This window comes from Microtus pennsylvanicus, chromosome 3 (assembly GCF_037038515.1).
Source record: "Microtus pennsylvanicus isolate mMicPen1 chromosome 3, mMicPen1.hap1, whole genome shotgun sequence".
In the NCBI taxonomy this organism is placed as follows: Eukaryota; Metazoa; Chordata; class Mammalia; order Rodentia; family Cricetidae; genus Microtus; species Microtus pennsylvanicus.
This window is the reverse complement of record NC_134581.1, coordinates 128254512-128266989: the sequence shown is the minus strand read 5'-3', so window position 1 is coordinate 128266989 and position 12478 is coordinate 128254512. Positions and strand designations below refer to the sequence as shown.

Here is a 12478-nt window from a genome sequence, read left to right as displayed (position 1 = left end):
ATTCTTGGGTATGTGGTCATCTCTAAAGCATCTGCTTATCTCCCAAGTCTGCAAAAGAACATGTTTCTTCCTTTTATTTGGGAAGATTACCAACTGAGTACCCATGATTATGTCATCTAAAATCGTGCTTGCAAAATTAAATGTGATTCAGACTTTACCAAGCTGTTTAACATAATGTGTATCTGTAGGCCGTTGCATAAATCTGTTTGATAGTCTGTATTAGAAGGTCTCTCTTCCATCTCAGATACTTGTGTAAACCGTAGAAACAGTTTCCATACCACGAAAATAGCAATCCAAGCTGATGCTAACCTCTGCTCCCCTGTGATATAGACATCTCCCACAACCATCATTTCCTGAAGGGTTAGACTTTTGGAAAACTATAATTGATTTCAGAAAAAAATGCAAATAAGAATATTAAAAATTAGTGGCAAAAGCAGAAACACAGTTTTATCATCTGAAATGAATAAGATGTTGCCAGTCCTTGAATTGCATTACTTTGTGGGGTTAAATCCTTGCCATACATAAGACTGAGTTAATACCTACATCTCATTTAAAAAAAATTCAGAACCAGTTGTCAGTCAGTCAGTAAATCATTCCTCTTAATGGAACCTTTAAAATATCACTGTGAATTTGAACTTGGATTATCATTCTCAGTGTCTCTCTGTAGGCTGATAGTTAAGATCCAAGGGCCTGGAACTGACAAAGGCAAGTGTGGGCATGATAAAGTATATTCACTTGTAATATGTTTACAGCTTATCTCCCAAAATTGTGTTTCATAGAATTTAATCTTATAACATTTTGTCCTAATTAGGGATACTATCACTGTAATGAAACTCTGTGACCGAAAGCAAGTTGAGGTGGAAAGGGTTCATTAAGCTTATATTTATCATCATCACTGAAGGAAGTCAGGGCAGGAGCTCAAACAGGGTAGGAATCTGAAGGCAGGAACTGATGCAGAGGCCATAAAAGGGTGTTACTAACTGACTTTCTCAGCCTCCTTTCTTATGTAGCACAGTACCACCAGCCCAGGGATTCCACCACCCACAGTGAACTCACTCTCTGCCATCAATCACTGATTAAGAAAATTCTTTACAGCTAGAGCTTATGGAGACATTTTCTTATTTGAGGTTCCTCCCTTTCAGATGACTATAACTTGTGTCTGGTTAATATAGAACAATCCACTATGCATTGCTATATTGAAAATATTGTATTTTTCTTTTCAGTGATGTCAGGGACTTGGAGTATGATTGATGTGTACATCAACATGTATGTTAAACTCTGGGGGAAAGCCAGTATGTTCAATGCATCGATCCATTGCTTCTACATGGAATGCTTTGAAGACTTATTTATGTTTTTTATTTTTCTATTTCCCCTTCTAGTCTGCTCTCCAGGATGTTGAGATTGCCCAAGAAATAACGCTGCAAAGAAGACTTACCACTCTACCCAAATTCAAGTAAGACATCACTTGGCAATAAAATAGCATTTGCGGATTTTAATTAATGAAAAAAATTACTATTTTTTTATGACTGTAATTATTATCCTGAATGTCATGTTTTTTTTTTTGAAACATCATTTGCTGTTTTGAAAAATCTGGGGGCTCTTACCCTTTTTCTGGTGTGGGAAAAACAGCAGTATTCTGAACATGCCAAGATTTTAGTCATAGTGTAGTATTGGATGAGTCTTTTGTGAGGACGGTATTGGTTGTATTTATTTCATTCTTCTTACACATCATTCAGGAGAAGAGAAATATCTGCTAGTTCTATATATTTGCATGTGTGTATGCAGGAGCAGTTCTCAACCTGTGAGTTACATCCTTTGTAAAATACTTATTCAATAGTGTTAGGAATTGAGACACTGATAAGTAGCAAAATTACAGTTATGAACTGTCAATGAAAATAATTTTATGGATAGAGATCACCACAACATGAGCAACTCTATTCAAGGGTCACTGCAACAGGAAGTTGAGAAATACTGGTATGTAGTAGTGTGTGTATGTACCTTTATATTTATATTGAGTTTGTATGCGCAGTGCATAGCCCGTGTGTGTGTGTGTGTGTGTGTATGTGTGTATGTATGTGTATGTGTGTGTGTATGTGTGTAGTTGTTTTTATAGAAGGCAGCATTCAATGCTGGGTGTCTTCCTCAGTTTATCTCCACTAAGATTTTTCAGATAGTGTTTCTTTCTGAATCCGAAGCTCACAGATTGGGCTAAACATACTTGCCAGTCAGGGAAATACCCTGTCTCTGCCTCTCTAGTGCTAACATGACAGACACATACTACCATACCCAGATTTTTTTTTAAACATGTGCTGACAGGGGTCAACTCAGGTCCTTAAACACAAGCTTTTCCTGTTTGAGGCAATTCGTTTAAAATACAAGTATATTTGGTATATGATTAGATGCCTCATCATGACATATACTGGAGTCTCATTTGGCAGAGAGTTGAACTGCCTTGAATAAGAGAACATAAGTAATGTCTTCTGGAAGGATGTATAAAAAATATTCCCAACATGCTCCATATCAGGGAAAGTGGAAATTATCATTTGTCTAGTGATGATTTAGAATAAAGCTTCTTCCAGGAGCTGCTGAAAGATTAGTGTGGTCCATAACCTTATGCCAAGAAAAATGCCACACTTGAAGGGACCACATACTACTTATTAGAAAAGGTAGAACCCTTGTTCTAAAGTTGAACTGGTAATTCTGTTTATTTTCTTAATAAATCATCATGGCATAGTTGAATTCTTACCGTGTGGACTGTAAAGAACTGCTTTGTGGTATTAATGACAATCAGTGAACTCATTGCTCCTGTTGTATTTCACGAAGTGCCAGTTCTTATGAGTGTGTTGTGTGTGCTGAGGTTCATGATACTTCTTTAGATATACAATTGGAAGAATGTCTGAGTGCATGTCTTCCTGTTATGGAAAACACAGAAGTTTGGAAATTCATGCTTCAGGTTTTTACGAGTCCACCACCCTGCCTGAGCTCCATAAAGCTAGAATCCAATTCAGAAACACATGAGGTTAAAAGCTACCAGGCCTCAGTCTACTTTGCTTATCATCCCGTGATACCAAGGAACTTGAAAGATACCAAGAATCTGTTGCGTGTGGGAAAATGTACTGGGCCATGAAATATACTAGGTTTATGAAGACTCCACTCAAAAGATAGAAGTATCTCTCATTTATCAAAATCTACGTTTTCATTTGCTATAATACCAGTTGCCTAAAATCCATTGCATTTCAAAATAATACATGATATTTTTCAGAAATAAAAAATTGGAGAATTTAAGAGCCATGACTTTTTGAGTGTAGTGTTAATATCTTGCATCGTTAACACTTGTCCCATCTGAGCAAAAGTCACCAGCAAATTATTCATTCCACAGCTCTCTCTGTGAACAGGGTGACAGTTGAGATATGAGAGTGTATGCTAAAGAAGCATTCCTTTTTCATTTTGTAATTAATGGCTCCGCATTAGAAGAACACCGATGCTGATGATATCATTAGCGTATACTCTCATAGTATTTCTTTGATATCATTAGTTATTGTTAACCTCTTCCTGCACCTTATTTATAAATTCAATTTTATACTTACTATGCCTATGAAAAATTGGTATGCCTACAGTTTCACACATCTACTTGTTTCCAGGCCCATACTAAAACTGATGAGATCTTAGAGCCCTAAGTGTGATGGACAGGGAGAGGGAAGAAAGAGCTGGAATGTTGGGGAGGTTCACTTGGTGGCTAGTCACATCCTCAAAGTATGTTCTGACAGGTACACAAGAGCAGTTAACATTTCACTGTTTGCACTCTCATGTAATGGACCTCAAATATTCTTCCTGCTTCTTCTGTATACAGAATGCACATGCTTAGGTCCTGCTCACATATACTCATATGCAAAATAAGCATGCTTCCATTCTTGGATGGGGCAGGGCCCCTGAACAGTAAGTAGTGACTGTTTGACCAAGGTGCCAATGGCTGTCCAAGCTGCCTGATCTTGTGTTCACTGATATAATTCTGTCAGGACAAGATTATGCTATGTGTTAAGTATTCTAATTCTGAAATTTGAATGTTGCTGTTCTTTTTGTCTGTGCTACTGGGATGTTCGTGGCATAAACATTTTCTTTCCTTTGTCATATCACAGCCTGTTTTCTCTGTGCATGATCAGCTGCCCAGAGAATCTATCTTCCCTTGAATTCTCTACTGGAATTGTTCAAGTTTCTGGTCCTTTTGGACATATTAATGATTCTGAAAGTCACTGGTTTTCCTTAAAAAAAAAAAAGTACCTGTTGTTAGTTTTTCTGGCTAACTGTTCATGTTGGATAAAGTGGCATAAATGTAATGCAAGCCAATTTAGCTTACTTTAGTGATTGATTGACCTGTGCGGCTCCCTTTCTCTTTGTCTTCTTTCTTTCTTTCTTTCTTTCTTTCTTTCTTTCTTTCTTTCTTTCTTTCTTTCTTTCTTTCTTTCTTTCTTTCATTTATTTGAGGCAGGGTTCCTCTGTGTAGCCCTGGGTGTCACTCTGTAGACTAGACTGGCCTCAAACTTGGAAATCTGTCTTCTTTCCTAAACTTTTTTGATTGGGTTCTATTTGTTGGTGTTATGTTTCTTTTCAATTTTCTGTATATTTGTATAATATTTTCTATATGTTAACCCCCAGTCAGAGATATAACTAGTAAGATTATTTTCCCTATTCTCTAGGCATTTTCTTCACTCTGATGAGATGTAATTTCTTGAACACAAATTATGTAGTTTCATGAGGTCCCATTTATCAATTGTTTTTTCTAATACCTGTAATACTGAAGACCTTTTTTTATCAAGCCTTTTAATTTACCTGTGAGTTCAAATATAATTGACGTTTTATTCCTCCAGCTGATTCTGTGTTTAAGGTCTTATATTGGAGTCATTTGCATTTGAGTTTCACAAAAGGTCAGAGATAAAGATCTAATTTTATTCTTTTATAAGTAGCTACCCTATTTGAATGGCAGCAGTTGTATTAGATGCTTTACTAGCTATTTTTGGATCTCGTTCCAATCAGAATAACTGAGATTAAAAATTAAAATGACAGTGAATGCTGGCATGGATGTGCAAGAAGAAGAATATTTATTCATTCTTGATGGGAATACAAACTGGTACAACTACTACATAAATCAATAAGGAAACTTCTCAAAATAAGAGGAGACAGGCGCACCATAGTACCAGCTATACTGTTATTCGGCACATTCCTGAAGGGTTTGATATCTTTCTGCAGAGTTATTTCCATCCATGTTCATTGCCGCTCTATTGACAATACTCAGGTAACATTCTAGATGAATAAATCATCAAAATGCACTACATATTAAAAGTGGAATACTTTTCAGCTTCACATGAATGTTCAGATGAATGAACAGATCTGGAAATAATTTTGAATGTGGTCAACCAGACCTAAAAAGAGATAACACAAGTTATCTTTTCTATGTTGATTGTCAATTTGAATTTTTGGGTAAGTATGCTTAAATTGGAGTACCTGTAGAAGGCAGGAAATGAGTGTAAATCCATTCAAGGAATTTTGAGTAATGAGGATAGAACACGAGTTGTGTGAAAGTGGAAATGGAAACATTAAACTGGGGTGGCTACCTGGGGTGAGGAATATGTGATTTTATGTGTGGTATGAGAGCCAAAGAAGGGAATATTGCAGGTAATAGGCCTCAGATGGGAATAGGGAAGGGAGTTGAGGGGTTGGAAGGGAGGGAGACTTGATTCAAGCTAAAGATCCATAAATAAGTAGTATGAAATTGGAGCACTGGACTGAGCTCCCAAGGTCCCAATGAGGAGCAGAAGGAGGGAGAACATGAGCAAGGAAGTCAGGACCCTGAGGGGTGCACCCACGCACTGAGACGGTGGGGCTGATCTAATGGGAGCTCACCAAGGTCAGCTGGACTGAGACTGATGGAGCATGTGATCAAACTGGACTCTCTGAACGTGGCTGACAAGGAGCACTGACTGAAAAGCCAAGAACAATGGCACTGGGTTTTGATCCTACTGCATGTACTGGCTTTGTGGGAGCCTAGTCTGTTTGGATGCTCACCTTCCTAGACCTGGAAGGAGAGGGGAGGACCTTGGACTTTCCATAGGGCAGGGAACCCTGACTGCTCTTTGGACTGGAGAGGGAAAGGGAGGGAGTTGGAGGGAGGGGGAGGGAAATGAGAGGAGGGGAGGAGGTGGAAATTTTTAAGTAAAAATAAATAAAACTAAAAAACTTTTTTTACAAACTAATTTAAGAATATAATAACATTCACTGCATAGGTATATAATACCAATCCCAGAAGCCAAAGGTTATTGTAAGATACACCTCTGTTGGTTGTTGACAATAAAAGTTCCAAGTGCTATAAACAACATCCAATGGTTTTTGGTTGCAAAAGACACCATTCATATTGTACATAGGAAATAATGAAATCATGCTAAAATATTCTCCCTTGTTGGCTAGCTTTCATTGTGTTAGAAGTTGCAATGTTGTCAACCAGAAATGTCATTAATGTTCTTACCCATCTGTGGACCTTGCATGATATAATGCCAATATGTCAGTTAAGATATATGCTCGTTGGTGTAATAGTGGCATGACTGGTATAGAGGTAACAGTGTTTTGTTTGGAATCAGGGCATACTTCTCAGAAGCAAGTCCATTGGTGACATTGCAAAAAAAATAAAATAAAACAAAAAAGCCCATGATAGGGAGGCTATAAGTTTCAGGGGTGAACTTACTACTTCTGTTATGTTTAATGAAAATTTTGTCAAAACAACTGATAAACATGTAGGCTTATATCCTCAAAATAATTCTGTCTAAGGAATTATTCAAAGAAGTTTCTTATCATAGTAAATGGAGGTTAATGAAGAAAGTCATGCCTAGTCAGGTTGCCGAGTGAGAATAAGAACTGATGTGTTCTAAATCTTCAACTGAAAATCCATAAGATCCCTTCAAGGCTCAGAAAACAACTTGGAAAATTAGATTACAATCTTAAAGAGTGTAAGATCCAGATGGTGGTAAATATGGCTTTAAAATCTTATATTCTCACCGTGACTTTACTGATGCACCCCTAAATCAGAGAGACCAGGATTCTTTAAAACAAGTCTACATAATACTAGACCCATTAACAGAGAGGTGTTCTTTGGACTGGCTTCTCTCTTGAGAAATATTGGAAACTGATAGATTCTGGAGGAAAGTAATCATTGTCTTCAATGGCATTGCTTCTGGAGCAGTTACCAATGCTCCAGAGAATACCTCAACACCCATGACTTAAATAAACAGCACTAGTAAAATTCCGTAAGTCACAGAACAAACCACAAACAAAAAAAGCAAAATATAGGAGAGTTGTTCTTGTTACTTTTTATTGTCAATTTAACACAAATTAGTATCATTTGAGAACTTCCTTTGAAGAATTGAGTCAATCAAATTATCTTGGGGCCATGTATTTGAGAGATTGTCGTGGTTGAAGACCGGTGTTGGAAAGTTCAGCATACTATGGGTAGCACCATACCTAAGCATTTGGCTTTGGAGTTTATAGAGAACTTCCAAAACATAGGAGAATAAATATATTTTATGGTTTCTGCTTCAGTTTCTACTTGATTCCCTGACTTTGATTTTCCTCAGTTATAAATTGTTATTTAGGAGTATATGCTGAAATCAACCATTTCCTCTTCTAAGATACTTTGGGTCATGACATTTATCACAACATCTGGAAGAAAATATATTTAACAAAATCATAAAAAATTTTCCTAACCAAAGAAGGATATGCCTGTAAAAAGTGAAAGAAGTTTACAGAACACCAAATAGATTGGATCAGCGAAGAAAATTCCTATGCCACATAGTAATCAAAACACTAAACACATAATACAAAGACAGAACATTAAAGGATCCAAGAGAAAAAGGACAAACAACATCAAGGCATACCTACACCTGACTTCTCCTACAGACACTCTAAAAACCAAAAGGGCCTGGACAGATGTCTTGCAGAATCTAGGAGATCACAGATTCCAGCCCAGACTACTAGCCCAGAAAAATTTTCAATCATCATACATGGAGAAAGCAAGATATTTCATGAGAAAGTTAAATTTAAATATCTACCCACAAATTTAGCCCTGTAGAAGGTACTAGAATTACAACTCCAACCCAAAGACCCATGAAAACATAGGTAATAATCTCACACCAGCAAAGCCCAAAGAAGGGAAACACAATCACACATACACACACACACACACACACACACACACACACACACACACACACACACATATTCTACCATCACCACCATCATCAACAGCAATGAAATAATAATCATTGGTGACTAATATCTCTCATTATTAATGAATTCAATCCCTCAGTTAAAAGACTCAGACTAACTGGATGGAAGCAAAAATAGTATTCGTCCTTCTACTGCATGCAAGAGACATACTTCAACACCAACATTACTTCAGTGAAAAGGGCTAGAAAAAGAGGTCCGAGCAAATGAAACCAAGAAGCAAGCTGGTGTAGTCATTCTCATATCTAACAAAAGAGAGTTCAAACCAAAATTAATTTAAAAAGCGGGAGAAGGACATTACATAATCCTCAAAGTAAAATTTAAAGAAGACATTGCAGTTCTTAACATCTACGTTACAAATGCAAGGAATCCACATTTGTAAAGGAAACATTACTATAGCATAATTCACACACTGAACTTCACATATCAATTGTGGGAGACTTCAATACACCACCACTGAGGGATAATGCTTTTGTACACTGTAAAAATTTGTCACTCCTATTTGTTTAGTAAAATGCTGGTTGGCCAGTGGCCAGACAGGAAGTATAGGTGGGGCAACCAGACTATGAGAATTCTGGGAAGAGGAAAGTTAGAGACACAGTTGTCATCCACAAGCAGAGGAAGCAAGGTGAAAATTCCCCAATGAGAAAAGGTACCAGCTGCATGCTGAAAAATAGATAAGAATTATGGGTGAATTTAAGTTGTAAGAACTAGTTAATAATAAGACTGAACAACAGGCCAAACAGTTTATAATTAATATAAGCCTCTGTGTTTGTTTGGAACTGAATGACTGAGGGACAGGGTGGGACAGAAACATCTGTCTACATACCACTCACCAATGGACAAGTCATTCAGACAAAAACTAAACAGAAAAATAATGAAGCTAACAGATGTCACGAATCAAATGTACCGAATCAATATCTGCAGAACATTTCACCCAAACATGAAAGAATAGACATACTTCTCAGCACCACACTTAACATTCTCCAAAATTGCCCACATACTTAGTCACAAAGCAAGCCTCAATAGATAAAATAAAATTGAAATAACACTCTGTCCTCTTGAACCACGGAGGACTAAAGATGGATTGCAACACAAAAGAAGCAATAGAAAACCTTCTGCCACATGAAACTGAATAACTCCTTAATGAATGATCACTGGGTCAAGACAGAAATAAAAAAAGACATTAAAGACGTCCTAGTATTCAATGAAAATAAATGAACAACATTCCTAAACTTATGGGACACAATAAAAGCAGCACTGAGAAGAAAGTCATTAACACTAAGTGCTTTTATAAAGAAATGACAGAGATCCCATACTAGCAACTTAACAGCACACTTGAAATCTCTAGAACAAAAAGAAGTAAACACACCCAAGAGGATTACAAGACAGAAAATAGTTAGAGGGCTGAAATCAATGAAATGGGAACACAAGGAACAATATGAAGAATCAATGAAGCAAAGAGTTGGTTGTTTGAGAAAAATCAACACCATAAACAAACACTTACCCAAATTTACTAAATGACAAAGAGAGAATATTTCGGTTAATAAAATCAGAAATAAAAAGAGGCTATGAAATAGACAGTGAGAAAATGCAAAGAGTAACTCTATCATACTTCAAAAACCTGTACTTTACAAAGTGGAATAGCTAAAAGAAAAGGACAAATTGCTCAACAGATACCACTTGCCAAACATAAGTCAAGATCATACAAACAATGTATATATTTTTTTGTTTTCTTATTTTTTAATAATTTATTTAAATTTATTTTATCTACATTGGTGTGAGGGTATCAGATTCCCTGGCACTGGAGTTATGTGAACTGCCATGTGGGTGCTGGGAATTGAACCTGGGTCCTCTGGAAGAACAGTCAGTGCTCTTAACCGCTGACCCATCTCTCCAGCCCCATACAAACAATGTAAACAGACCTATAATGATTAAGGAAATAGCAACAGTCATTTAAAGACTCCCAATCCAAAAAGAAAAAAAGAAAACAAAAAGCAGAGGGCCAGATGCTTTATGCACAGAATTTTAGAAGACTTTCCAAAAAGAGATAATCCCAACACCCCTTAAATTATTCCATGAAATATAACCAGAAGGAACATTGCCAAATTCATTTTACGAGGCCACAGTAACCCAATCCACAGCCAGACTTACCAGATAAAAAGAGAATTACAGACCAATTTCCCTTATGAACATGGATGTAAAAGTACCCAGTATTGTACTCAAAAACCGAATCCAAGAGCACATCAAAAAGATTTTCCACCATGACCAGGTAGGCTCCATCACAGAAATGTAGGGCTGTTCAACCTACCATATAAAAATCTTCTAATGTAATACACCATATAAACAAAATTCAGCATCCATTCATGATGAAAGTCTTCGAGAGATCATGATACAAGGAACATACCTAAACATAATGAAAGCAATATAATGAAGCCAACATGAAATTAAATGGAGAGGTTTTTGTTTTTTTTTTGTTTTTTTTTTTTTTGAGAGAAGCAAGTGCAAGTCTTTATTTCTGCTTGGGGTGGGCGGGAGGGGTGGGTGGGAGGGAAGGATCCTGTGACTGCAGATGGACATCTCAAAGTTGGTAGCTCTCACCTCTTGCCGGCTGGCAGCTTCGGCCACTTGGGCACTTTTCCCAGGCTTCTCCTCACAGGTTGGCTGTCCCCTGAATGGGTTCTGGGGGTCCCAATGCCCCGTCCTCAGCAATTGGCTCAGACTCTAGGGATACAAGGTCAGGAGCTGGCAGCAGAGGTGGGAACCGGTGGCCCGGTACTTACACCCAGCCCCCAACGCTTTAGCTGCAGATGGGGAGACAGTGTGTCCTAGCAGTCCGGAGTTCAGGTACAGACCTGCTGGTTCTTCAGCTCCAAAGTGCACAAGAGCAGCAAGGAAGAGGTTTACCTGAAAGAGAGTCAGCGTGTGGTCATCCAGGACCATTTTGGGAGGAGCGATGAACAGGTAAAAGGAGAGCTCGCGATTCCCCAGGTGGCTCCTATCAAAGTCTCGCAAGTCCTCCACTTGTTTTAATCAAGTCAACGCTTTATAATCAGTTTTCATGCTTTATAGAAAGAGGTGTGGAAAAGGCCAGGGTTGTAAAAAAAAAAAAAAAAGTCACGTTCTACCCATTGCTCTATTTACACGCAACTGAAGGGGAAACCCACGTCAGGCTCAGCAGCTACACTTCTCTGAAGCCTCTTTCCAAATGCAGCCCTGGTAGCACTTCACACACCCCATGGGGCAGCAGGAAAAGCAGCTTTTCTTGCATGTGGTGCATTTGCAAAACCCGGCTCAGGAGCAGGATCCCTCAGGAGCACTGGGGGTCATGAGTGGAGGCGGTGGCTGAAAACTGACAAACCGAAGTTGGAGTGCTGGGAGAAATGTAGTTACCTACAGACCTTAAAAGAACAATACTTAGCTTCATGCGGAAAGACAAAAGACTTAAGATAGCGAAGACAATCTTCTACAATAAAAGTGCTTCTCAGGGCATCACAATCCCTGATTTCAAGCTGTTCTACAGAGCTTCAGTAAGAAAAATTGCATGTCATTGGCATGAAAACAGACAGGTCGGTCAATGGAATTGAACTGAAAACCAGACATAATCCATACATCTATGGACACTTGCTTTTTCATAAAGAATCTGGAAATACCCAATGGAAAAAAAAAAAACTTCAACAAATAATGGTGGACTAACTGGGTGTTATGATGCAGTGCAAATTGATCCACATCTATCACCCTGCGCAAAATTTCAAGTCCAAATGATCAAGACATTAATATGAATTCAGATCCACTGAAATGGATAGAAGAGAAAGTAGGAACAACCTTGAACACATTAGTGTAGGCATTAAGATCAACAATTAACAAATGGGACCTTATGAGACCGAAAAGCTTCTGTAAGGCAAAGGAAACTCTCAAAAGAACAAAAGCACAGCTTACAAAACGAGAAAAGATTTTTACCAACTCAATATCTGACAGAGAGCTAATATCTAAAATATATAAAGAACTCAGGAAACCCCTCAACTGAAGAATAGATAAAAAAAATGTGGTTCATTTACACATTGGAGTTATCACTCAGCTGTTAAAACAATGACGTGATGAAATTTGAGGGAAAATGGATAGAACTATAAAAAAAATTATCCTGAATGAGGTTGTCCAGTATCAGAAAGACAAGTATGCTTTGGACTCAATTATAAGTGAATATTATTTA

General features: G+C 37.7%; 1 protein-coding gene across 2 annotated transcripts in view; it reads left to right on the top strand.

Annotated features, from left to right (window-relative positions):
• Positions 1-12478, top strand: part of Sntg1 (syntrophin gamma 1) — a 396311-nt gene that overhangs the window by 153487 nt on the left and 230346 nt on the right. For both annotated transcript variants that reach the window (XM_075967101.1, XM_075967104.1), the window contains exon 2: positions 1380-1453. The gene's annotated coding sequence lies outside the window, so the exon portion shown is untranslated. The remainder of the gene's footprint in view (positions 1-1379; positions 1454-12478) is intronic.